At 38.6% G+C, this 24,349-nt stretch overlaps 2 long non-coding RNA genes and 1 pseudogene across 2 annotated transcripts in view; 2 read left to right on the forward strand and 1 right to left on the reverse strand.

Annotated features, from left to right (window-relative positions):
* Nucleotides 1-24,349, forward strand: part of LOC132018169 (uncharacterized) — a 193,288-nt gene that overhangs the window by 158,211 nt on the left and 10,728 nt on the right. The window lies entirely within an intron of this gene.
* On the forward strand, nt 4,276-23,391 carry LOC132017361 (uncharacterized). The gene is made up of 3 exons (XR_009404244.1): nt 4,276-4,933; nt 21,173-21,351; nt 22,639-23,391. It is a non-coding gene; the product is annotated as an uncharacterized LOC132017361 (long non-coding RNA).
* On the reverse strand, nt 21,012-21,111 carry LOC132018870 (U6 spliceosomal RNA; annotated as a pseudogene).

A 24,349-nucleotide genomic window follows, 5' to 3' on the forward strand; every position in this document is an offset into this window, starting at 1 on the left:
GCTTTCTCCCTTATGTCCACTGAATGTGGATTATATTGTTATGGTATCATTGGATACATTACTATATTTATTGGGTGAAAAGAGGATCATAGGAAGCAGATCATTTTCCTTCATTAGGAAAGATCAGGTGAAGATACCAACATCTAGGATTAGTCCCAAACTAAACTGCTTCATCTAGTACATTCAGCCCAAACATTACTAATATTACATTTCAGACAGGCCTGCCTTGCTTAGAACCAGATCATCTTTCATCTTTGAAATTCACCTCCATACCCCCCGACCCTGCTCGCTCACTAGATACCTCCCCTCAGGAAATGCTGTTGAACTCATTTTCTAATTTTTCTGAGTATGGTGCACAGAGGTATAAATGGCATATTTACCTCTTCTAAGGAAAACTTGCCATTTAAAAACAACCTCACCACCTCCCCACAAAAGACACTACGATACAGCAGTGCTTGAATTCAGAGAAGAAGAGGTGAAGATTTCAGCCAATATTGCTTATTCTTGGGAGGAATGGTACTCTTTTCCATAAAGCCCACTGTCTTGGTCCTTAATATTGGCATTCCTAGTTCTGTTTTCTCTTGTTTAACTTCCAGTGCTTTTAGGAAAGCAGGCTGCCATTTTGATCACATTAATGTTATTCGCGGTTGTTTTGAGGCCTTCTCTTCTTACTCTTGGCTGCTCTGAGTGTATAACATATCAGGCCAATTAAAATCCACCCATATCCTGCAGTAAATATAATTTATACTGCAGTTAAGAGCATAAAGTTGCAGTTGACTCATTGATGTAATGTTATGTTTTTGTAGACATTCAATTAAGTTAATTAATTTTCATCTTGCAGCTTTCATTTTGTAGTTTGGAGCCAATATATTTTTTTCTTCTGAGTTTCAATCATTTTTCTAGACCTTTAAAAATCTCACAACCCATTTACATTGGGCTCAAATGACTAATGGATAAAATGGCCTTGATGATGCTGATTTAATAGAGGAGTGTCTTTTAAAACTCTTTTTTAAAAAAAAATTTATAATGGTTTACCGTTCTGACATGTATGTGTTTTTTACAGCAAACTATCTTCCTGAATTTTCTATATCTTAGTTACTTAATTTTTGAAAAATTAAAGTGCTCTACTTCTTTATAGTCAACTTTATTTTCTATTTTCATATTTTGATATATAAGATCTAATGGTACAATCCAATCTTAAGGCAATTTCTGTAATTTACTATGTATTGCCAATTCTTTGAAACACTGATGTCCAGTGAACCCATTGGACCATCCCTTTCACAAACTATGGTTCCAACTTTGGCTTCTAAAAAGATAGTTCTGGGCACCTGGGTGGCTCAGTCCGTTAGGCAACTGACTTCGGCTCAGGTCATGATCCCAGGGTCCTGGAATCAAGCCCTGCATTGGGCTCCCTGCTTAGCGGGGAACCCGCTGCTCCCTCTCCCTCTACTGCTCCCCCTTCTTATACTCTTTCTCTCTCCCCCCCAACCTTGGTCAAATAAATAAATAAATAAAATCTTTTTTTTTTTTTTTTAAGATTTTTATTTATTTGACAGAGATCACAAGTAGGCAGAGAGGCAGGCAGAGAGAGTGGGGGAAGCAGGCTCCTGCTGAACAGAGAGCCCACTGCAGGACTTGATCCCAGGACCCTGATGTCATGACCTGAGCCAAAGGCAGAGGCTTAACCTACTGAGAAACCCAGGCGCCCAATAAATAAAATCTAAAAAAAAAAAAATGTTCTTTGGATAATGAAACCTCCAGCCCCTCAACTGTGGTAGTTCCTACAGAGACTTCCCTTCGTGTTTCTCCAGACATTAATTTTTGTTAACAACTAAACCACAGTGCACCATGCTGCCCCACTTTGGAAAATGATGCATGACTATAACTGTGGGATGCTCTGAAAAGAAATCCAAAATCAGCATACACACTTGTAATTCCCAAAACATGGGCATCCTAAGTTCACCAAGTTCAAAGTTTCTCATATCCTTTAAAGTCCAGGAGCATTTTTGTAAAGTCTGCAAACTGTTCTTAGTTTAGCTGAGAACCTTAGTTTAGCTGAGTTACCAAGCTCCCCAGTGGATTCTTGGTAAACCTCCATCTCTCAGCTAACAGAGACAAAAAGTGTTTTTTCTTTTCTGCCATGTTTCCTATTTTAGTTGTTGTCATATGGGTGATGTGTATTGTTTTTATTGTTCTGTATTGTTTTTATTCAGCAGAGAGGAAAAGCCCCATACTAGCCTAGTTGTTCTGCAAGGAGAGAACATTTTCTGTGTCACAGAGGTTGGTGGAGACTAATAAAATCAGAAAAGTTTCACTGCTTGCCTTAGGAAGACAAATATTTATATTATTAAATGCAAAGCTTGCTTTCTGATACATTGTTTTGTGGCCTGGCTAAGTTATTGATAGTGACTTCAGGAGGGATCAAAATGCCGGGAAGAAGATACTAAATAAAGCATTTTTTTAACTGTTTCTGTTTTATAATCCTGAAGGCAAAGGTGAACTCTATTTTTATTCTCATGCCCATTGCCTTTTATGAAAAGATTTCCCTTTTACATCTTTTAGGGACCTTAGTTTAGGATGTCTCTATAGAGTCCAGTTTCTTTTCTTTGGAAAACCTGAATATCATATTGCAGTACAAAGCTCTCCTCCTGCTGTCCCCCCTCAGAGGGTGTCACGGAATTCACAGAGACAAGAATGTTTTGGAATGCTGGCAAAGGAGCAAAAACAGTGTGTCCTCCCCACACATTTAGAAAAATAAAGGTACGGAGGACATGGCGTACTTCTTATTAAAGGCTTTGAAAAACACCACACCTCAGTAAACATTCCTCAGGAGCTGAGGAAACACTCTGGTCAATGGCTTACCTCAGCTCCCTTAATTTTGTTTTAGGGACATGGACAATGGCACAGACACAATGCTGGCCTTGGAGATGGGAGAGCCAAGCCAGGGCCATGCAGGCACACTCTTGTCTTGCTTCAGGCAGTTCGTGTTGTCATCCCAAGATGTGTTTGGGATTTGCTGAACACTCATCATAATAGGTAACCAAGTCTTGGTGCTTTCTTCTGTTCCTGAATGAGACATTTTACAACTTCCTCCTTTTTGGCCTTCAGAGCTCCCAGTGAGGCTCCCTTTGGAGCTCCGCATGGGCCAACCCAAGGGCAACTGTCTCTGATGTTAGTTTATTTACCCCCCTCCTTCATTTGAAAACACAAGTATCATCATCTTCTGTGACAGTAACCAGAGAGAACCAAAGGTTCAGCTTACGGTCAGATCACACATCGTCATTCCCTTTTGCTTCCTGAATGTTTCACCTGAAGTAGGAAGTACCTTTTCCACCAAGAGGGAAATGATCTACTAGGAATGTTCCCATCATTTTTGAAAAGACAGGCAACATTCTAGATTCATTCCCATGACAGAGGTTAGTACTGAACTGGCTTCCCTTCTTAGTTTGTGAACCAAATATTCTTTACTGATGCCATTTTTGTGAACCACTAACAAACTATTCACCTCACGCCAGCCCCTTGAAACAACTCTAGACTCCCTGAGTGCTCTATGCTAGAGTTTTGTAAAAAGCTAGTGAGAGCCCCCACTTCTGCCTTCAGGTTTCTCCAGAGTGGTGGTTCCCTCACAGACAGCTCCACTAGCAGAGGAAATCAGAAATATGTGTGAGCTACAAAAAGGCAGATACATAGGCCTCATTCTGCAGATTCTCATTCAGTGTGTGTATGATTGGGGACCCAGTATTAATGATTTCTTAATGCTTAGGTCATCCTAATTCACAGGAGGTTTGTTAACTAGCAATTTAGACCACGTGTCTGGTTGTCTACTCCCCTCCTCATTTCTGATTTCCCTGTTTTATGATTCCCGTACATATCTCAGCTTCCCCTCTTGTCACTTGCATCAATGACAATTTTCAGATTGACCACCCCAGTATCAGCCTCTGGCCCCACTCCAGAACATGACTCATGCTTACTGCTATTCTGGTTTTACTCTCTTAGCCCTCCTAGCCCTTACTTGGACAACCTCCTGCCAAGAAAAAATAATCAGACACATGCACCTAGCAGGGAAGGGTCTCCAAAGCATGGTACCATGGCAATTGTTTAATTTGTTACCCTTAAAAATTCTTTATGCAAGGGATTTATCAAAATGACTGTGAGTGACATAAAAAATAAGTAAGGACATCACCACCTTCAACCTTTGGGCTGCAAAAAAAAAAAAAAAATGCATTGTCTTTGGCTGTGTCTTTGCTCCAGCTTTGTTCTTCTGTCTTCTAGGGTAAATATATATATATGAAGAATGTAGGCTAGAAGTAACTCTAAGCAGCTGTCGTGCTCTGAAGGAGGGCATGCAGAGCAGACAAGGTGAAGAACTATCTGTGGCTATATGAAGCATGGTTGCAAAAGATTTGGCCATACAGGGGATTGCTGAAAGCGAATAGCAGGATAAAGACTAACCTCAAGGGAACAATCCACAAAGAAGATGCTTATTTGGAGGCAAGTTACCTGAGCCCCTCAAAGTATAACAGCAAACACCCAAAAACAAAAAGATTAATTTAAAAAAAGAAGAAGAATTGGCCAAACCAAGCTGAAATATATACTACCTTGAAACTGCAGACTACAGTTGTATTGCAAAATGCCTAGAATGAATTGGTAACTTTACTTATGTATAAAGAGAGCTAGGTCTCAAGATGGAAAACAAAAGCCTTTGGGTAGAAACGGACATACAGTCGGAGTATTGAAACAGACTGTAAATAATTGGGAAAAAGTCCTACCTGTGAAAGTTTATTCTGTGCATATTTCTCAAAGAAGGCTCACTGAAGCTCAGAAATTCTGTTAAGAGAAATGCACCAGGCTGATCTTCTGCAGCTAGAAGGGGAGCACATTTAATGAAAGTCTACTTGGTCAAAGATTGTGAATGACCTTGGAGAGGGACAAGGTAATATGAGCCCAACAGTATTCTTTTTAGTAGAGTCAGATCTTCTGCCTTTTCTGCCAATTTCCTACTTTATTTTCTTAGTTCTAAATAATGATGTTATATCCTTCACCAACTCTCTTTAGGTATACTGTATATTTTTGTGTTTTAATATAATTTTATTGTTATATAACATACAAAAAATGCACAAATCTCGAGTGTGTGCTTTATTGGATTATCCAGAGTGAACACATGTAATCACCACCCAATCAATAGAATATTATCAGCATCTTAAATTTCCCCACTATGTCCCCAAACACTACCCAAACTACCTTTTAATACCATAGATTAGTTTTACCTGTTTTTGAACTTTATATACATGCAATGACTGACTTCCTCCACTTAACATTATATTGGATTTGGCAATGCTATTGGGTATTCCAAACACCCTGTTCAATTTTAATAAAGAATATTGCCAGGTATGTAATATGCAAACATGTCTGTCAAAAGAAGACTGTCTAAGATGCTGTTAAGAACAAACTGTAGCAAGTATAGGCAGCACTTTACTTACAGGTAACTTGATTTTCTCATGTACTTTATCTGCCCAATCTTTATCGGTGCTTTTTAGCCTTTATGTTGAATCAGATATACAGAGTATCTAGAATGATGCCCATACCATAAGTGTATAGACAGATCGTTTTCATTAATTGACTGTATCTGTATAATGACCACTCACATAAACTCAGACTATTATCAACATCCACAAAAGTCTTCTTCTTGCCATCTCCTAATCACTACTTACCCCCAAAGATGATTACTATCCTGATTTCAAAAACATAAAATAGTTTTTCCTACTTTTATATTTTGTGAAAGTGACATATGAAATATACTTTTTTGGGGTCTAGCTTTGTTCTCTAGTATTATGTTTGTGAACATTCCCCAGATGTTGGCATATAGTTATGGAATGCTACTTCTTGTCTCTGGTGTTCCATTATAGGAATATATCATAATTATTCCACATATATATAGGCCTTTGCACTCTCTAATAGTTTTTTAATGAACAGATGTTTCTAATTTTAATGTAATGCATTTTATTAATTATTTCTTTTAAGACTAGTGCCTTATGAGTTCTGTTTAAGAAATCTTCCTTTCACCCAATCATGAATTAGTTTCCTACCTTTTCTTCTAGAAGATTTATTATTTTGCCTTTTGCATTAAACTCTACAGTATACCTAAAATTGACCTTAGTATGTGATATGAAGTAGGAGTTAAATTTTACTTTCCTTTTCTCTGTGCATATCCAGCATCATTTACTGAAATGTGGTACGTTACCTTCTGCCTGGAAGTGTTGAGTTTACCAAAATATAGTGTTTATGTAAGTATATATACTTATATAAAGTCTCTTCCATTGGTTTACTTTGGTCTGGTCTCTTCCATTGGTTTACTTTGTCTATCGTTACACTTTGTCTTTATTACTACTGTTGCTTTATAATGGTCTTAATATCTGTAAAATGAGCCCTCCAACTTTACTCTTCTTTTCCCAGAGTATCCTGGCTATTCTTGGCCCTTTACATTTCCATATCACTAGCACGTCTATATCTGGATCCTCTGTGGAACTATTTCTGTGGTCTGGATTTTTTTTTTCTTGGTTTTCTGTCAGAATTATCCAATAACTTACCATTATCCAGAGGATAAAGTCCATGTCTCTTATCGTAGCATAATACAATGTTGTCATGGTATTGCATTTCCATGATTACTAGTGAGACAATCAAAATGTTATGTTTCTAGGATATTCACATCTTCACTTTTGTACTATGCCTGTTCACATCTTCTGACCATATTTGAAATTTGAATGTTGGTCTTTTCTGGTTTACGAGAGTTCTTTTGCTAGAGATACCTTCTTGTCTTTATGTAGTTCTCCTTTCCGATTACTGACCAACCTCCATTTCTCAGTTTGAAGTCTAATAATGTTAAACTGCTTATAGGAAAACCATACACATGTTATTTTGCTTCTTCTGCTCCTTCTGATTCAGTACCCATCCCCTTCCTTCCTACATTGGCCAACTCCTGTTCATTGTGCGAAATTTAGGTTAGACCTGATTTCCTTTCAGAATTTCTTCCCTGGGGCCCTACCATTAGAATGGCTTCTACGCCCCTCTAGGCTTGTCTCTCTCTTGGAATTTACCTTGCAATATCTGGAGTTATGTTTTTTATGTATCTGCCCATTTATGCGTCTTTTTCATGTCTGTGCACTTTCACTTTGTGCAGTTTCTGACTCGTATTAAGTATTTAAGTCACTCACCATTGATGGCAATCTCCAATCTAGACAGTTCTTGCCCAAGAGCAGCTGCTAAACAACTTGAAATCTTGTCTGCGTATTTGTTGCAGCAGTTTTCATATTTGACACTAATTTTTGCATCTAGAACAAGTGAATAGATGATGCCTAATAATAACATGGGAGACTTTGTCATGAAGAAGTTTCTGATATTCTAAGGAAGCTTGGGCCAGAAGTCCAAGAGGAGACTTCTCATTTCAGGACACTTAGCAACTTCCTCTTTCTGGCCTTCAGAGTTTCTGATTGGATTCCCTTCTTAGACCACATAGGCTAATCTAATTCCAACTGCCCCTCTAAACATGCTGGGGATGTAAATTCTTGTGGAGACTTCCCACTTGGAGGGGATGAGTGCTCTGCTGCCTCAAAACATTATACCTCTTTTTAAGGGATTGCCAGGCAGGAGAAATACTTCAACCAACATCTAATTACTAATGGAAATGAAAGGAATAACTTAACCTCCCACTCTTACTACATTCAAACAACACCCAACATGTTTAAATAGTCTTCTAAAATCTCCTTTATGTGAATAACTTATATAATCTTTCGTCCACCTCAGTGGACTGGATTAAAATCCTACATAGGTAAGAAAAGACCATTTCTGATGACTTTGATATGAATGAAATATATCTTTCTCTGTGGTTATCCTTCTGAGCATAAGTAACATTTGACCTGTGTGTCTACATAGTGGTGGTGGGGGGGGTGGGAGTGTGGATCAAGTGAGAGAATATGTTGTGCTGCCAATTAGAAGCTGTCGTTTCTTGTAGTTAAATTGGATTCTCCCTAAGAAGTGTTTCATTGAAATGTTTGCTTCAAAATGACTCTGTTCTGCTGCAGTGAGGAGAGACTTCCAGTTAAAACATTTAATTAGCTCCCAATTTAGTTGGCCAGAATGATCAGTCGGCCTGTGTTTTGGAACCTGAGTTTGTACATTCCTTGGGATTGGTGAGTCTTGCCCAGCGGATGTGGTCAACTGTGAATAGTTTGTATGCAGTTCTCATCATAGAACAGATTTTTCTCCAGCTCCTTGAAGGAGAGCTAGAAAGAGATTATGAAAAAGTGAGCGATATAGAGAGAAGACTTCTTTGTCTTCTCCTTAACCTCCCCACAGAAACTTATAGGAAGGTTATCTCCAGTCTTAGAAGTTGCAGATGCTGGGAAAGCACATGGAACTAAAATGAGCAGGACTCTGGTTTAAACTGCTTGGACTGTTTTCACTCACTTTTGGGGTAATCAAGATCTGGGTAGTGCCTTTAGACATACTACATTCTAAGTAAATATTTTTTAGATAAAACAAATAAATTGCTTTACCAGCATTGGTGTGTGTATGTGAATTTGTGGGCGGTATGTCTGTGAACAATTAGATTCCTCAGTCCAACTAACCTTCTTGTTTATTTCCGTAGTGTAAACCTAACCTGCTTTTTCTCTCTGTACCAGACAATAGGAAGTTCCAACCTGAATTCCTTATAGTCTTAATAAGTTAGCCTAATGACTTTATAATACTTTTCTGAGAGAATACCTTCACCCTTTCCTAGTTCCGTCTAGCCGAGGGGACTTTGAGAAGATGAGCTCTTTCTTTCCAGCCCAGCCCTTTCTCCTTCACAGAACCCCAGTTTCATCTGTCATTTCTCTAATCCTAGCATTTACTATTCTACAAATAGCAAATAGCATAGATTCCTGCCTTGTCCATGACATTTCACATGTCTCTGCTTTTGACTATGCCCTTTACTTACCCAGAAATGCCCTCGCCCCTGTCACCATCTGTATAACAAAAATTCAAATATGATTTCTTGCAACAGAAATCTCCAGTTGGTTAATGGCCTTTCCCCTGAGTTCCCTTCTGCTGTCATGATCAACCAGTACGTGGTGTAGGAGGATCTCCATATGTGTGAGTGAATGCGTGATATTCCAAACCTGTGTTGATTCTCTTGAGTGTGTCTCTGTTTCTCTAGACCTTGAGCATCTTGAGATCAGGGACTCTTGTTTCATTCATACCCTTCATATCTGTATTCCTGGAGTCCATCCAAAAGCCTGGATGGAATATGGAGGGTGCTCAGTAATTGTTCTATTAGAAAACTGATGGGAAACATGTTAATACCTTGAGAACAATTAGAAGTGGGCCTCTTCCAGAAGGCAACAAAATTTCTTTGAAATATTTCCCCATGTTTTTTAAGATGCTGAAGCTGAAAGCCCACAGACTCATGTGCCGCCATGTATCACTACTTGTGTCCTCCTCCTGCCTCAGGCTCTTCAGCTGGCGAAAGGGAAAAATGCTGGTGATTTACAAAGAATATTTGCCAATAGATACAGCTTCTTAGAACTTCAGGACACTAACTGACATGATGTGTTAAAACATGAGTGTAAAGAAGTTTTCATGAACAATAAATCATAGAAGGAAATTTTGCTAATCTCAAAAATTCATGAGGGAGCATTAGAACAGAAATAGAAGATAAACGAAAGCTACTGATCCGTGAATCATTTGGACAGAATCATAAGGGTCCACCCGCTAACTATGTTTTCTTTTCACATCTCACTGTTTTTGATGCAGACAAGTGAGTTAAATCAGGGATGAGGAAAACATATGTGGGCTAACTGGCTAAATGCTACCTGATTGCTTTGATGCATAGGCCTCATATCATTTAGGACTTATTTTCATAAAATAAGTTTTGTGAACTTTGTAATTGGCAAAGAATGCATGAGTTGAGTGTAAAAGATAACATTCTTGGAAAACTGTTTGAGATATTTTATTTCTCTGTTTTAGAAATTAATATGAATAAAAATGAGAATGCTTTATCTGGGAGAACATAATACCTCTGAAAGAATATATATTTAAATGATCTGGAAATTAGTTTCTTTGTTCTTAATCGTTCTGCAAAACAGTAAGAATATTTTTCCTTTGGGTTCTAAAGTGTAGTATTCTACTTACTGTCAGATACCCAAGATAGCATTGGAACCTGAGACCCATAGAAAATAAGCATCGGAGGGGAGTGTTAAAACCAAAAGCAAAAATAGTCAAAAACAAAACAAAACGCAAGTACTTTGAAAGAATATGCCCTATGGGAAAACTAAGAGCCAAATGAAAATAAGCTGCTAAGATCACCCGTACAGTGCAGTGTGTGCATAATGGGAGCTGACCAAATAAATGATCTCATCAGATTTTTGACATCTTGGTTTTCTGAGGTATTATAATGGCTTGCCTACCATTACTCCGAAGAAAACAATCTTACTTTTCACTTACTTGCATGGGAAGCTCCATTATTCAGACGTGGGGAATATCTTTGCAAGAAGCTTGAAAGTAGATACATCAGAATATCCAGGACTGCTGAATATGCTTAGAAAGGAAGAGTTGTGTTTCAGTCAACACAAGTTTTAGCAAGTCTGTCAGTTCCCACAGTTACAACACAGATCCCAGGTTTTAACTTGTGCTCCAGTAAATTCACACTCACATCATACTGTTAATAGGCATGAGCTGAAAAACAAGACAATCAAACAGACTATAAGTTGGCCTCATCTTCAATAAACATGAACTATTTTTTTATATTTATTGCAGATATCCTCAAGCCTTGTGCCGAGTGTTTAAATATATGGAATTGAATGGCAGTAATAATACTAGCCATCTGGCTTGAAAGATTGCTATAGTCTCTGAAATTCTTTCTAGGCAATATTATTTAGGTACACCATTTAAATAGAATAAAATGAGATTACTTTCACTCATTTTGACAACTGTTGTAAATGGCACACTTAAAAATGTATTCCAGGAGGTCATAACCTGATGACAAAGAACACCATACAGTATCACTGAGTTTAGAGAGTATATTTTACATCTCTGTGTTCTGAAATAGTACCCCTTGGGTTGTTGCCTCCCTCCATATGCCCTTTTTTCCATTTTCCCACTCCACTTTGGTCCTGCAGCTTTGAAAAAGAAACGTTCTTACATTACTTCACATAAATCTTCTATGCCCCCACCTTCTGGGAAGTGCTGACAAGTCAACTCTCACACTCTATTATCTCCCCAGGTAAACACGGCTGAGAACTCTTGCACACCCTTTGACTTTCCTAAAAGCCATGGAAGGTTTTTTATATATCTGTGGTCACTGTGCTGACCACAACACAGTGGAGATAGTGCCATACTGATGCTCTTTGTCACATGAGGGGGGAAATGGGGTTATACCAGTAGGATGAGAGGATCGAGCATTTTCCACTGATTTTGCCTAATTATGGGAACGGTCCTTGAGTTTTCAACAGTACTCCTGTAGCTCCTTTCTTCATTTTGTTCACATTGGTTCATATTGTTCAAACTGAGCCATTCTGCCTGTTGCCAGCCATTCTGGTTAGCCTTCATGAGTTCACTGCCTAAAGGTAATGGCTCTTAAATTCAGGGCCTCAATATCCCTTTATAATCTCAAAAGTTATTGAGAATCCCAAAGTGATTTTGTTTATGTGGGTTATAGCTATTGCTATTATATCTATTGCTATTCTAGATGGGAAAACTAAGAAAAGAAAAAATGTTTATTGATTGACCCATTTAAAATAAAAATCATAAATCTACTACTACATACATATAACATGTCTTTATGAAAATTAACTATCTTTTCCAAACAAAAAATTTCTGCAAATCTCTTTGTTGTCTAGATCAAAGAGAGAGGGCTACTCATCTGTGTCTGATTCAATCTGTTGTGATATGTTGCTTGGAATTAAAGTAAATGCAGAAAATCTGCCCTCACACAAATATGTAGGTGGAAAAAAGAAGGGGTATTTTATCTTATTTATTTATTTTTAAAAGACTTTATTTATTTCAGAGAGAGAGAGCATGCTTATGGGTGGAGGAGCAGAGGGAGAAGGACAAGCAGACTACATGCTGAGCCCAGATCCCCATGTGAGGCTTGATCGCAGGACCCTGAGATCATGACCTGAGCCCAAACCAAGAATCAGATGCTTAACCGACTGAACCACCTAGGTACCCCAAGATAGGGGTAGTTTAATAGTGCTTTTAGATAATCATGGATATTCTTCTCTGATACTGTATCAAAAATCAAGGAATGGTAATTTCTTTAGAGTAACAGGGTGAGATCTTAAACCCCATGGATGAACTTTCTTAATTTACTCTTACTTTAAAATCTGTCCTGTATTTTGACTATGTCTTCTTTTTTGCAGAATCACACATGTATCATTTGGAACATATTAGTTAATGTAGTTATATAAATCTTACAAATATTGTGAGATTTCATTATTTTATTTATAAATATAAATATATTTAAATTATCTATAAATGTTATTTAAATATGATATTTTAAAATACTAAATATTATGTTAAAATATATATTACATCTATATCTTGCCTTTGTTACTATCACCACCCATCTCATTAGAAGCCTTAATGGGTTAAGTGTCAAACTCAAAATGACCAAAATTCTAATCTTCACTTTCACTCTGATTTTATCATTGGTATCAGAAACTGTCAGTTGTCTTTCCTGGAGTAGTAGGATCACTTCAATTCATTTTTGAGAAAATGTCTGATAAATGTCCCAGTGTTCTGAATAATATAGTTTGTCTGTCAGTCATTTCTTAAATGAAAATCATGTTCCCTGACTTTGACTCAAAAAAGATCACAAACATTTTTCCTGAAGACAGCCAGCATATTTTAGCAAGAAGTGCTTTATGCATATTTCTCATTTCATCATACTTAATAGTAAAAAGATATGTATTTAGGGTTTAGATTTAATAACATTAATTCTTTTTATTGTTTCATCAAAAACATTAAGCAAAACTTGATTTTTTTTTTTTTTAAGATTTTATTTATTTGACAGAGATCACAAGTTGGCAGAGGCAGGCAGAGAGAGAGAGGAAGGGAAGTAGGCTCCCCGCCGAACAGAGAGCCCAATGTGGGGCTCAATCCCAGGACCCCAAGATCATGACCTGAGCCGAAGGCAGAGGCTTTAACCCACTGAGCCACCCAGGCGCCCCTTGATTTTTTTTAAATGGCAAGGGCACAACCGTGAGGATAGAATCACTACTAGCATAGTCTGAGTCCATAGCCTTTGAGTCTTGCTCAAGCACCAGAACTCTTAACCTGCTCATTTTTACACTCTGAGTATGTTCACATAATGTAAGCAGCAAATAATATGGATATTATGATGAGAGTAATTTTTAGATTGCAGACCCCTGAAAGGGTGTCCAGAAACCTAGAGGTCTGGAAACCACATTTTTTTTTTAAAGATTGTATTTATTCATCTGACAGAGAGATCACAGGTAGGCAGAGAGGCAGGCAGAGAGAGAGGAGAAAGCAGGCTCCCTGCTGAGCAAAGAGCCCAATGTGGGGCTCAATCCCAGGACCCTGAGATCATGACCTGAGCTGAAGGCAGAGGTTTTAACCCACTAAGCCACCCAGGTGCCCCAGAAACCACATTTTGAGAACTGATGCCTAAAAGTATCTTTTTTCTTTTTTTTAAGATTTCTTTATTTATTTGAGAGAGAAAGATTGTGCACAGGGGTGGAGGGAGAGGGAGAGAGAATTTCAAGCAGGCTCCACATTGAGCATGGAGCCTGACCTGGGGCTTGATCTCACTCCCCCCAGATAAGGACCTGTGCTGAAAGCAAGAGTCAGCAGCTTAACCACTTGCTGCATCCAGGCGCACCCCCACCCCATTTTTTAAAAATTTCTTTTCAGCATAACGGAATTCATTTTTATGCATCACACCCAGTGCTCTATGCAATATGTGCCCTCCATAATACCCACCACCTGGCTCCCCCAACCTCTCACCCCCCACCCCTTCAAAACCCTCGGGTTGTTTTTCAGAGTCCATAGTCTCTCATGATTCATCTCCCCTTCCAATTTGCTTCAACTCCCTTCTCCTCTCCATCTCCCTATGTCCTCCATGTTGTTATGCTCCACGAATAAGTGAAACCATATGATAATTGACTCTCTCTGCTTGACTTATTTCACTCAGCATAATCTCTTCCAGTCCCGTCCATGTTGATACAAAAGTTGGGTATTCATTCTTTCTGATGGAGGCATAATACTCTATAACGTATATGGACCACATATTCCTTATCCATTCATCCGTTAAAGGGCATCTTGGTTCTTCCCACAGTTTGGCAGCCATGGCCATTGCTGCTATAAACATTGGGGTACAGATGGCCCTTCATTTCACTACATCTGTATCTTTGGGGTTAATACCCAGTAGTGCAATTGCAGGGTCATAGGGAAGCTCTATTTTTAATTTCTTGAGGAATCTCCACACTGTTCTCCAAAGTGGCTGTACCAACTTGCATTCCCACCAACAGTGTAAAAGGGTTCCCCTTTCTCCACATCCTCTGCAACACACGTTGTTTCTTGTCTTGCTAATTTTGGCCACTCTAACTGGATGGAGTAAGGTGGTATCTCAATGTGGTTTTAATTTGAATCTCCCTGATGGCTAGTGATGATGAACATTTTTTCATGTGTCTGACAGCCATTTGTATGTCTTCATTGGAGAAATGTCTGTTCATATCTTCTGCCCATTTTTTGACATGATTATCTGTTGTGTGTTGAGTTTGAGAAGTTCTTTATAGATCTTGGATATCAACCTTTTGTCTGTACTGTCATTTGCAAATATCTTCTCCCATTCTGTGGGTTGCCTCTTTGTTTTTTTGACTGTTTCCTTTACTGTGCAGAAGCTTTTGATCTTGATGAAGTCCCAAAAGTTCATTTTCACTTTTGTTTCCTTTGCCTTTGGGGACATATCTTGAAAGAAGTTGCTGTGGCTGATATCGAAGAGGTTACTGCCTATGTTCTCCTCTAGGATTCTGATGGGTTCCTGTCTCACGTTGAGGTCTTTTATCCATTTTGAGTTTCTTTGTGTACAGTGTAAGAGAATGGTCGAGTTTCATTCTTCTACGTATAGCTGTCCAATTTTCCCAGCACCATTTATTGAAGAGACTTTCTTTTCCTTTAGTGTGACTGTGTCTTTGACTTCCTCTTTCACTTGCTTTTGAGTAACATAGCAGCTCTTCAAAGGAAGCTTCTCTCATTCTTGCTGCCAGCCATTTTTCTAGATGCCAAGACAAGGTTGGTTACTGTTGTTGTGTTACTTGAGATTGGTACAGCCCATTTGCATGGTTAATGAAAACCTTCAAAAAACCATGGAAGTAAGGTTCTGTTTAAGGTTCTGTTAAGTAAGGTTCTTTAAGAATTTCATGGGAAGATATATTTGAAGTATTAACCCCAGGCAAGGCCTGACCCATTATGACAATAAAGTGTCTTCTTTCAGGAAACATTTATTGGACCAAAGAGTGGATTTGTTACTCCATTAGTCTCTCTTCTTCCTACTTCTATCTAGCTGCAATACTGAAATCCACTATATTTAGACCAGGTGATGAGGCCTCTCTTTCATTCAGTCTGTATACAGTATGTCTGAAGAGAGCTGTTTGCTCAGTATTCATAACTTAGTTTTTAAGTTGTAGTTCTATCCTATTCTCTATGTCCTACCTACACTCTGGGTATAGCCCTACTGTAAATCTCAGCCTGCTTTGCTATGACCTTGAGGCCTCTACCACCTTTCTAATACCCATTGCTATTAGTCCTCCAGATCTCTTGGACGTCCAGGCTGAAAATACTGTCCTCACCTGTTCCTATGTACTGTCTGTGACATCTCTACTAGGAGGTCAGCATTTCTGAGTATTGATATCTGCCTGAATGCAGCTTGTTTGGACACAAACTTGTTCTGGCCTCCCCACCTATTCTGGGGATGGCTATAATAGATATATTGTTTTATGTGAGCCTAATCCCACTACTTCCTCATTTATTTACTTCCCCACTGGTCTCTTCATATTAGTTAGGGACCTACAAGTCATTGCTTTATTTTATTTTCACAATCATCATCTGTGTCATCATCATTTATGTCAATGTTACAAGCAGTTCTAAGAAAAGCCATCAGTGAATCTGAGCTAATTTTTCTCCTGAACCCCTAAATGACCTGATGAATCTGCAAATTCAAATAAACTCCTCAGTATTGCTTCTCAGTAGGCATTAATCCCATTTTCTGTACTCTCCTTTCTGTTATATATCACAGATGTTTGGAAAGATCATCATGACTTGAGCATAAAGAAGGGCAATACTAGTCAGTGAGACCAGTTATTTGGCTCTTCAAGGTTCTAGGTGAGAGATCCTAATGGCTAAGACTAGGGAAAGCAGTGGTATTGTGCATAGATGGAAAACCTAAGAAAATACATGAAGTGAAATTAGTAAATCTTAACTAATGTGTGGGTTAAAAGAGAGATGACATTTTTCTCTCTGGTTTGAACTCCTAGTGGATTAATTCAGTGGTTCCACTGAGAATAGAACTACAGAGAATTAAGCTGTTGGGGGAAGATCATGGGATCAGGGTCAAGGTATCTGTGGAATATCCAAGAGCAATAAGATAATTGTTAACATATACTTTGTGCTCTAGATATTGGATTTGACCAGAAATATATTGAAGTCATCAGCATATAGATTATAACCGAAACATGTATTAGGAGGACATTGTTGAGAGAGATAATTTGCATGGGAGCCTAGAACTGAGCATGGATGTATATGAAATTTAATGGACATTCAGAAACATGAGGGCCACAAAGACACAGAGTTAGCATGGTCAACTCTCTTTCAATAAATGTTATTGGTAAATCACTAAGCATTCATTCAATCTTTATCAAACCTTGTAAAAGACCCTCAAGGAGGAAAAAAAAAATTCCTAAAAATTAAAATGAGGTAGAGCAGAATTTATAGGATTTTTGTGACCCACACCGTTGCTTATTCTGAAGCCATTTCAGTATTTCTCGGCTTTTATCAGAAAAAGGACATCTTATTTAGAATTGAAATTAAACAGGGTAAGGATAAAGAGAAGGCTATTAAAGCTAAAAGTACAAAGGGTCCAAAAAAGGGAATAATAATGAGCCTGAAGAGTTGGCAAGTTATTTTACACTCCTTGGAAAGAGATAGTTAAGACTGGTTAATGAGTTGTCAAGGAGAGCTGGCTGCCTCTGGCACAGTCTGGGATCCCTTATACCTGCAGAAGGGGGTAGGATGGGCGTTGTGGTTTAGGGAGGTAGAACCTGAGCAGACTGGGAGCCCTTTGCCATAGTAACTGCAACATCTTAGTGGGGCTTACTTTAGTCATTAGCCTCAACAGTTCTTGACTCCTTCTCAGTACCAGGACTATTGAGGGAGAGACTTTGTGTTTGCTAACTTCCATCTGCCACTTCCTAAACTCAAATGGACCTAGTGATATTACCCGTTTTTAGAGACAAATCATTAGACCACACCAGTGAAAGCAAAAATAAAATCTCACAGTATTTATAATAAGGATAACATAATGGAATTGGCTTGGCTGGTATGATGATATCATAATAATGAATAGTTCTCATTTGAGTGTTTCTAGATGCCAAGTCCCGGGGTAAGTACTTTATGTGCATTCTCTCATTAAATCCTTACAGTCCTACACATAATCTTCACTTCTGAAGAAAAACAGCCCCCAGACTTACATATTCAAATATATTCATTTTTAATGTTGATTATTCTTACATGTGTAGGTCAAGGTAATTAATACTGGATTTGTTTAGACTTTAATTTGTTTGGCTCCCTCTATCTGCAGTTACCAGCTTGCATGTCAAAGCCTAAAACTTATTTTTATTTTTTTAAAAAGATTTTATTTATTTGAGACAGCATGAGCGCAAGCAAGCATGAGCAGGGGGAGTGGGAGAGGGAAAAGCAGGCTCCTCACTGAGCAGGAAGCCGGATGCAGGGCTTGATCCCAGGACCCTGGGATCATGAGGTGAGCTGAAGGTAGCTGCTTAACCAACTGAGCCACCCAGGCGGCCCCCAAAGCCTAAAACTTTAGTTTGTGGTTGACAGTCAGAGATAACTTTCCTTTTAGTTTAGTTTAGGAAGACTGTACCCCCCTAAACCTTGTTTGAACCCAACCCCAAAATTCATTTCTTTAAAAGTTTTGCACTGTGGTGTTCAAATATTTTGAATCTGGCTGTTTTGAAGACATTTGTGATTCTATAAAGAAAAATTGCTAAGGAATCACCAAGTCAGCATTCTTATAATGGCAATTTCTGGTTACATTTCCTTAGTATGCAGAGGATTAGTTCCTGGGAGAAAAAAAAAAAAAAATGCTACTCTTTTGCTTTATTCCATAAACTTGTCAAACTCAGAGAAGTACACTTAAAAATGGCAAGTACTATTGATAAACTATGTGGGTTTCTATTTACAGCTTTTTATTTTAAAGAGCTATAATCTTTGTTTTGTTTTGGATTCCTTTATATATTGCTTTGAAATTTAAAAAAAAAAAAAAAGCTAAACAATGGTGTTGCATAACCAAAGTTAACAAGAGTGAACATGACTTGGCTGTGTTAAATCTTTGAAAACCATCTCTGTTTTCACAAGTTTCTCCATTTTCATCCAGTGTGTGCTCCTTTTCCCATAGGCTAGTCTTCATGATTTATTTGTGATCCTACCCAGCCTTCATCAGATGCCTGAGAGGAAGGGGCAGGATGCAATTGTTATCCTCTGTAAGGATAACAGTATACTCTCCCTAAGACCAGAATTGATAGATATCTCCAATAAACAGAATGACTTTTGAGGGTCCAGTTTCTTTTTGATCTCCTCGTCTCTAACTATGGCATGTGAGGCTTTTTTTCACTCTTTATTCCACAACATTGTCTGTTGCTGAATACTGGGCATGCAGAAGACAAACTCCATAGAACTAGGCAGAAAATTACCAGATGATCAAAAAGTTCTAAACTGACTAATTACTAGGGCTCACATGTAATTTGTGATTGGGGTGAAGGATGGTCCATCTCAGAAGCTGGTGTAGGAAGTTGATGTAATCAGACCATCAAGAGTCATGTGCCACCTGTCCACCAAGCATCAGTTCTAAAGGCTGAATATTATGCTGTAAGCACTAGAAAATGGCAAGTCCTCGCATATTTGTATTTCTCTTGGCCATCCTATCTGATTCTTCCTCTCCCATCTGTGCATAAATGGGAAAAAAACAAAGATGACAAGCTGAGCTGAGTTCCATGGTTAATTCTGAGCTTCCAGAGAAGACCTAAGCAAGGCGCAAGTGGAGGCAGTTTTGTGTGTTCTGAAATCTACATGCCACACCTCCCCAACATCTCTAATCCTTGCCCATGCTGAGAGCCACGTGCAGGGTCATCCAGCTGGTGAGAATAAACAACCATTCAGGGCTTTTGGCTTTCTGAGTGTGTGAGTCACGGAGGGGTGCTTGCTGGAGTGTAAAGAAAGATAAACACATGGCAGCTCTCTGAAGCCTGTTTCTGGAAACCCAGCGGGAGGAAACAGATAGCCATTGTTCAGAGCCTGTAAAGTGTTATGAGACTGCAGTGGGAAATGCATACTTAGGGAAGACCAGACTTTTGATGGATCAGAAATTGAAATGCTTGTAATTAAACTGGAATTAAACCAGTAGTGACGGGGGGGGGGGGGGGTTTGGGTGAAAGGATATAGAGGCAAGAGAGCAAGAAAACAGGACTCAAGATCAAGGAGTTGTCAGGTTCGGTTGAATCAGGAATTTTCATAAGAAAACCAAACAAAATACTAGAGAAAATCTGATTTCTCCTGGAATAGATTTGACTGTGTTCATGAGAAAAAAAAAGGATTGCTGAAGTCCTTTTTCTAGAAGTGAATCTACAACTGTATTCCTACGTGGCAATGGCCACATTAGCAATCTATACATACAATCACCAAATTCTGGTCATCAAGAAACCCCGTCATAACAGCTTTCTGCAGAAGCTCGTTCGTGCCTTAAGCCTTTTTAGATTCTGCACATCTGTGAAAGAGCTCAGGAAATAACCTAAATCCGGCACTGCATTCACATGTAAGTAAAAGGTATCCTGTATATCACAAACCCAGGATAAAGAAATTTTATAAGGAAACACAGGTGCCCTTAACTATGGACCCAGCACTCAGCCCCGACACAGAACAACCTAGAACCCTAGACATTCCCGCTGGGACTAACCTTGTTCAGGCTCTAGGGAAATGTCCATGCCTATCTTGTGCCCTATGTCCTAGAAAACAAAAAAAAAGTGGTATCTCCATCTCTGTTGCTGTTGGAGAAAGAAGCCACTTTGGAGTGAAGGCAGGCTTTGAATAGCAGAAACCCTCAAGTATGAGAAAATATAGTGAGTGATTTATCAAGTCCCTCCTTGGAGATAATAGAAACACATATTCATTCTTTCCGAATGAAGTGTACTTTCCCAGTAGTGCTGAGCAGCCATTGTTCTGGCTCTTCTTTGGGTCCTGATTCATGGTTCCAGAGATTACTCCCAGACTAGACGAGTGTGCTATTCATAGCACTTGTATCTGGTGGCTGTGGAATATTTTGCATAGTACTTTGAATTTTTTAGTGTATAGAGTATTTACTATATTACTATTAAATTTCTATATGCATTATATTAGTCATCCAAGTATCATTGGACCACCCACGGAACACAGAGATGTGCACAATAAAAATTAATGTGCTTGTCTTTGATAATTGCTGACTTCCAGTCATATAAAAGTCATAGATTTGGACATATTTCCAATTTTGTCATTATGACAGTGATGTATGTCAAGGTCAGAGAATAAAACATTTTTTACAGTGTGTTAGCTTGATTTATAACTTAAATATTGAGACAATACGGTATGCTGGCCTCTGGTTTTACTCTTTTTTTTTTTTTTCGTTTTATAGGTGTTGAATAGTTTATGGGTTGGTAAAGTAGGATTTTTTAATATGCAGAAAACATGAAAGAAGCATGGAAGGCTTCACAAATTTGTGTGTCATCCTTGCACAGGGAATGTGCTACTCTTTGTATTGTTCTGATTTTGGTATGTTGCTGTCAAAGAGAGACCCACAATTTTACTCGTTTTTTTATTTTTTTTAAGATTTTATTTATTTATTTGTTTGAAGGAGAGAGCAAGAGAGAACACAAGCAGTGGGACTGGCAAGCAGAGGCAGAGGGAGAAGCGGCTTCCCACCGAGCAAGGAACCCAATACAGGACTTGATCCCAGGACCCTGAGATCATGACCTAAGTCAAAGGCAGATTCTTAAGGAACTGAGCCACCCAGGTGTCCCTCCAGTTATACTCGTGAGTCCTGCAACCCTTACTCTTGGGCCTGTCTGCTCACATTTGACCCAGCACTATCCAAGTGACCAGAGTTAAGTGACCTGGCTTAGTAGTGACCTTTCAACAAGGAAAAGAAGTTATGTGATCTTAGCCTGAAAATATCTTACTATTCACTCAGAAAATACTGTTACATGCCTTTGGTTCTGGTAATGTAGTTTCTTTTCTAAAGAGGAATTTCTCTTCCTGAAAAAAGTTAGTCATTTTTATGTTCTGCCTTCTTACATTTTGTCATTGAAGATTCCATTTCACGAGTTGTAATAAAGAACACGGGCAGAATAAATTCTGGTCTTATACAGAGAAAGACTTAGGGAAACCTCACTTTTCAAAGGTCACTGCTGGCTGTCCATGACACGTTAATAACTTCACCCCCCATTTAGTATTGCCTATGCGTTGTGTGGGGGGATGAGAAAATGGGATGTCACATTAGTCTGTTTGCCGGTATACACACAGCATCCACAAACATATATAATATTTATGTTTGTAATGAATTTACCTCTGTAAAGAAACTGTAATAGAGAGAAGAGATGTAACAAAATATGTTAAAACTACTTTGGGAGCTGATACAGAGCCCAGGAAAATTTTTCTATAATAGTATAAGTAAAAGCCATCTATTAGGGTAAATTGCCCAGAGCAGAGAGAAGATAGTGGTTTGTCTTGAGAACATATGACAAAGATAGGACGAATTCCTGAAGGAAAGCCCTACAGCTAGGATGGAGAGTCTATGCCTCCTGCTATTCTTTTTTATTTTATTTTATTTTATTTTATTAATTAATTTTTTAAAAGATTTTATTTATTTATTTGACAGACAGAGATCACAAGTAGTCTGAGAGGCAGGCAGAGAGAGAGGAGGAAGCAGGCTCTCCGCTGAGCAGAGACCTCCCCCCCTCCATGTGGGCTCCCTCCCAGGACCATGGGATCATGACCGGAGCTGAAGGCAGAGGCTTTAAACCACTGAGCCACCCAGGTGCCCCTTCTTTTTTATTTTAAATGCACCTGCACTTAGACCTGAGCTTCCAGGTTCCACAATGGGAGCCCCTAACTTCTACTTTATACAGAGGCCCAAAACTATTTGGACCTGTCCTGCTGCTTGATTTTGTTCTTTGTTACTTCTTAACTAGTCTTAGGATAAAGACTTGGGCCTTTTCTTCTGAAGAAAAGTTAAGGAATCTCGAGTAGCTCTTTGAAACCAAGCTCAATAACCCTTGCCCTTGAAACCATAATATCATTTCTAAATATTGTTTCTTCCAGACATGCTTGGAAACATAGGATAAACCACTTGGAAAGTGATAAACCTTAAGAAAGAATATAATATTTGGCTTTACAACAGACACATGAAAAAGTGCTCCACATCACTCAGCATCAGGGAAATACAAATCAAAACCACAATGAGATACCACCTCACTCACACCCATCAGAATGGCTAAAATTAACAAGTCAGGAAATGACAGATGCTGGCAAGGATGCGGAGAAAGGGGAACCCTCCTACACTGTTGGTGGGAATGCAAGCTGGTGCAACCACTCTGGAAAACAGCATGGAGGTTCCTCAAAAAGTTGAAAATAGAGCTACCCTATGAACTAGCAATTGCTTAATGGGTATTTACCCTAAAGATACAAATGTAGTGATCCGAAGGGGCATGTGCACCCGAATGTTTATAGCAGCAATGTCCACAACAGCCAAACTATGGAAAGAACCTACATGTCCATCAACAGATGAATGGATAAAGAAGATGTGGTATAGATATCTACAAAGGAATATTATGCAGCCATCAAAAGGAATGAAATCTCACCATTTGCGACGACGTGGATGGAACTAGAGGGTATTATGCTTAGTGAAATAAGTCAATCGGAGAAAGACAACTATCATGTGATCTGCTTGATATGAGGAAGTGGAGATGCAATGTGAGGGGTTTGGGGGTAGGAAAAGAAGAAATGAAACAAATGGGACTGGGAGGGAGACAAACCATGAGAGACTATTAATGTCATGAAACAAACTGAGGGTAGACAGGGGGAAGGGGGTAGAGAGAGGGTGGTGGGGTTATGGACATTGGGGAGTGTATGTGCTATGGTGAGTGCTGTGAAGTATGTAAACCTGGCGATTCACATACCTGTACCTCTGGGGCTAATAATACATTATATGTTTATTAAAAAATAAAAAAATTTTTTTTAAATGTCTAGTTTTTCCTAAACATGTGTGAAGCATATTATGTCAGTAAAGTAAGTAAAGTCTGGCTTCTGATTAACTTAGTGACATTAGATTTATTCATAACATCCAAGATGTTTTAAAAGCGGTTTAAGATTAATTATATTTTGAGAAAAATTTGGCAGTTCACATCATTGGGAGATAATTATAAGCACCCTTCTTTAAGTGTCTTATAAACCAGACTACTGATTTCCAGGATGCCATCGTCTGTGTCATAGAGAGAACATCATCGGTTATACTTCTTTATTATTTTCTTCTATCTTTTGTTTGTTTATTTCATAAAGCCCTTTGGACTAAAAATCCCATTGTAGAATTGTCAAAGTGGAAATGATCTTTAAATAAGTTATGTTACTGTTGTGATTTTTTCTCTTATTATAAAATTAGAATCATACCTAAAAATGAAAATCAACATGCATTTACATTATTTCCTCCTCTTCCAATTTCAACCTACGCCTCTATTTTCTCTACGCCTTGTGTCCTTTCCTCTTTAAATCGTAGTGTACAGTCTTTTGCTTTTTGATTCTGAAATATGTTGGTCTTTCTTGGGCTTATCTGTCCCATGCTATTTTGTAGGCCTTTTTATTCATTTTACTTTTTTCAGTTTGGTTTCGTTCTCACATTCGGAACTCTTCTGCGAGGGTCCCTTGCTTTCTAGTTTCCTGGTGTTTATGGAAATCTGCGTAATTGCTTTATATGTTTGATTACTGGGCCCTCTGCCAATTCCATCTCTTCCACTCCTTGCCTCCTCACTCCTACAAT

This window comes from Mustela nigripes, chromosome 5, assembly GCF_022355385.1.
Source record: "Mustela nigripes isolate SB6536 chromosome 5, MUSNIG.SB6536, whole genome shotgun sequence".
NCBI lineage: Eukaryota > Metazoa > Chordata > Mammalia > Carnivora > Mustelidae > Mustela > Mustela nigripes.